Below are 4,293 nucleotides of genomic sequence, written 5' to 3' on the forward strand. Positions count from 1 at the left end.
TAGCATTTTTCTAGTTATAAAAAGTAATAAATAAAGGTCTTTGTAAACAAACAAAAAAATTTTTTTTTGAAACTTCAAAAACCAGACTATAAGCCATTCTCTTCCCCCCGGTGATGGCTGTCAGGTAGCCTGGAGGTAACCCTGGCAAAAGCAGCTCTTCTTTTTCTTCTCTCACTCCTACCTCCCCTGGTGCCCCAACTTGGGGAAACCTCCTCTGTCCCATCAGGCCAAAGAGAAAAGTGTCATGGGAGATGAGGATGATGAAAATGAAACCAATGTGCCAAAGAACAATATGCTGGACCCTGTAGCAGGGGCAGAAGGTCCTGGGAGCCACTTCAAAGGGAAACACTCTTTGGGCAATGAGGAGGAGAATGACAATGAGGAGGGGTCCAGCAAATAATGACATCCTGGTTTCAGAGGATGTGGAAGGTCAGGAAGTGGTCACACTCCCCAGCGAGGGTGTGTGTGCAGATCACACCCTTCAACCTGCTGGAAGAGATGGTGGAAGGTCACTTTGATGCTGATGGCAACGACTTGTTAAACTGGGAAGCCTAGATCCATCCAAGACAACTGGCTGGACTACACGAACTGGGTGAAGATAAGGGAGTGCCCACCGGATTGGCACCAGGCCTCAAACTCAGAGGAGGAAAGCCTGGATCAGACATCAATGAGTGGCCAAGCTCTCTTGGAAGGTCTTCTGGAGCTGATGTTGCAGAAGGAAATGTTTGCTGGGGCATTGACGCATCTTGGGGCCCAAGGAGGAGTCAAAGAGACCTCAACCTCTAAGTGAGAAATGACCTCCAAGAGGTGGTGTCAACGGAGGTTTAGGAGGAGAAAGAGGAAAAGGAAGAGGTAACAGACAAGGATGTAGAGGTGATGAGGTTTTAGAGGTGGGCGAGGAGGAAGAAAGCGTGGCGGTTTCAGAGGGAGAGGACATTAACTGTAACAGTGGACAGATAGACCTCTGATCTACTTCTACTTGTTTATTAAGCAAGCCTTGAAGAACTGGTCATTTTATGACAGTGGAGTTACATTTTCACCATCATATAAAAATGAGTGCAATAAAGAATGGTCAGTCTTGCTCTAAAAGAGTACAAACTGAATCTTTTGGGTTGTATGTTTATGGAACTCCGTAAATGGACAGGAATTTTCTTTTGAAGTCTATTTGAATTTTTAAAATAAAGCTTTTTATTCCTTAAAAAAAAAACAAAAAACCCACACTAGAGAATGCTATAAAGAAAAATTGTAAAATAGTATATAATCTTAAAACTGAATTCTCCTTATAACAAGCAAAGGACTATGAACCACAAGGTCCACGGTTTGAGTCTGCCAGTCACTCCACGGGAGAAATATGAGCCTTTCTGCTCCCGCAAAGATTTAGACTCGAAGGCACTTAACAATACCAACAATATATATACCACATTATGTTTACCCATTCATCTGTTGATGGACATTGAGGCTGTTCCCACCTTTTTGGCTATTGTAAACAGTGATGCAATGTGAACTTGAATCTCAGAGACATTTAAGAGGTAAGTAGTGGGCTTGGACACAAACCTCGTCTTCAAACTTGGAGTTCATGGCATTTCCCATCACGCTTTGAGTTTTGTGTGTTGCACATGTGGAATTCTTTATGCTTTTGTTTTGCAGCCTGCCTCTTTGATTTAAAATTATATCCTGGACATCTTTCCTCTGCCATCATTTGACCAGATCTGAAGCGGTTCTTACTGATATATAGCAACGTCTTTGACTCTATCGGCATCCTCTAGGGTTCAGTCACTTTCAGTGGCCACAAAGAACAAGAACCCTCTCACAGCTCAAAAAAGAGAAAAAAACAAAACAAAACAAAAACTCAGATTGGTTTCATCTAAAAAGCCCACTTGCTAAGTTCTGAGACACTGACATCTTGTCATTTCCCCCCCTTTTTTTTTCAAATTTCAAGTTGAAGTTTGATGTTGAATTTAAAATGTTGCCAGAGGCTGCCTGCAGGGCCCTCAGGCTAAAACAGTGGCAGCATCTGCCAGGGGAGACCCACAGGTCCTTCTCCAGACCATGGCAACATACAGCTGGCATCTAAGCCCCGCAAAGGAGGGAAGAGATGTGAGTGTGTGTGAGGGGAAATTCAGGGATCATTACTTTAATAATAATAATAATAATAATAAAATCTCAGCAAATATTTCTATCCATTTTATTTGGATTTTATGATCAAATGCCCATGGTACATTTGTGTTCAGATTTTTCCACAGGTGGAGAAGGGGCAAAGACTTGAGGTATATAATGCCTGGCCTTACTAAATAGCTCAGGACGCTGGATGAGGGAGGTAAAGAAGGAAAGCATGAAATTGATCAACAAATTTCTATTTGCTGAGAGGTTCATATGAGAAGATGGATGGGGATATGGTATGGAAACAAGAATATCCTCTACAGATGAAACTTTAAATTGATCTGTACCTACTGCTGATTCTGATCCATACTGACCTAGAGTAGAACTGCTCCACTGGGTTTTTACAGGAGCAGAGGACCTCATCTTTCTCCTGAGGAGTGGCTGGTTGGTTTGAACCTCAAACCTTACAGTTAACAGTTCAATTTAACCAGGGCCTCTTAGATTTAGATTTGCCTATTGGCTTGTTTAAGCATCAAACTGGAAAGAGCTGGGAATATGAGCTGCCTCTAGAAAGAGGAATTCATTTTTTATTGTTTTTTAAAGTTTTGTGCCCTATGATTTTGCTAAGTGCAAGGTCCATGGTTGAAACCTACCAGTCACTCTATTGGAAAAGATGAGACTGTCTGCTCCCATAGATTTACAGTCTCAGTAATCCAAAGGAGCAAGTCTATTCTGTCTAAAAAGCATCACTATGAGTTGGAATTGACTCAAGGGGTTTTGGATTTGGGAGCAGAGCAAGGGTTAAGTGCTAGTTTGCTAACAGAAATGTGGACAGTGCCATTCTGCCACCTCATGTGGGGTCTCCAAGAGTCAGAATTGACCTGATGGCACCCACCAACAGCAACATACATAATTCATCTGTTCAATATAACAATAGTAATAATAAGTATGTAAGGAACTCAACTCGAAAAATTTTGTGTTCTGAGGCATATCCTTAGGACAACAATGCCACACTCCTTAAATCATGCATGCTAAAGGCCACTCATTCTTTTCACTGAACAACACTGATGGTCTCTTTCTATCCTAGAGACTACTTTTCCTTTGACAATAAAATGAACATGAAATCAAAGAACTAGCAAAAAGTCTTACTATTATTATTATCTTTATGATTTGGTGTGCTATATATTATCTGACTGTAGAAAAGAAGTAGTAGCCTCAGATGGCATATACAGCTATCTATTTTTTCTACTCTTTATTTATTTTTTCTTAAATGTTTTATTGTGAATTATGTGATAGTTTACATGGGAGAACATTAGTTTTACATTCATTCTATCGTATATCATCTCATTGCCATGGTTACAATCCCCTCCATGCATCATCAACCAACCAAAGGGTATATCCTGCAATCCTTCCCCGTACCCCCCAGGTCTTCAGCACACAGACGCTCTCCCTCTCTGGATCTAAAGTCTCCAGCTGCTCCATCGCTCCACATCATCATCTCTGCCTCCATTTCAGGCATCACTGCTTCTCTGGGTAGGGTCCCGCTCTCTGCTTTTCTCCCTTGATAGTCCTAGGGACCTCTGCTCCTAGACTGAAAAGTTAATCACTCCCCTCCTTGCTACAAAACATCTACCTTTACATTTCCAACCCTCACAATCAGTCCTGATAACAATTATTCACTGTTGTATCACAAAAGACCCATCTGCATTTCATTTACAGCTATCTATTAATGACACTGATTTTTGCACAACTTTCTACCCCATACACTGTCTTACAAAAAACCATAACAAAGACAATCACCCTGTCCTTGGACTGCCTTTTACTGCTCTGAGACCTAAAGCTGCTCCTTCAGATGGCTATGGTACATGGTGAATGTTAGGAGAATACATGAGGAATAGATGTGCCTAGAAGTTACTCATTCTTTACTTCTTTCAACAAAAAATGATGTTGAATGTCTGCTGGTCATGTTTCTAGAACAGATTAGCTCAACTGAGGAAATTTTATTGCACTCCCCATTCCCCTAAGGAACATTTGGCAATGTCTAGACATTTTTGGTTCTCACAACTAGGGAAATGCTACTGACAACTAGTGAATGGAGGCCAAGGTTGTTGTTACACATCTTACTGTGGGCAGTATATGCCCCCCACAAAGAAGTGTCTGCTCCAAAGGTCACTAGTGCCAAGGATAAGAAAT

The 4,293-nt window shown here is 41.3% G+C and overlaps 1 pseudogene; it reads left to right on the plus strand.

Moving 5' to 3' along the window:
* Positions 1-244: 244 nt before the first annotated feature.
* LOC102828506 lies at positions 245-790 on the plus strand (annotated as a pseudogene).
* The last annotated feature ends 3,503 nt before the right edge of the window (positions 791-4,293 follow it).

The sequence above is a fragment of the Chrysochloris asiatica genome, unplaced genomic scaffold, assembly GCF_000296735.1.
Source record: "Chrysochloris asiatica unplaced genomic scaffold, ChrAsi1.0 scaffold00280, whole genome shotgun sequence".
Classification (NCBI taxonomy): Eukaryota; Metazoa; Chordata; class Mammalia; order Afrosoricida; family Chrysochloridae; genus Chrysochloris; species Chrysochloris asiatica.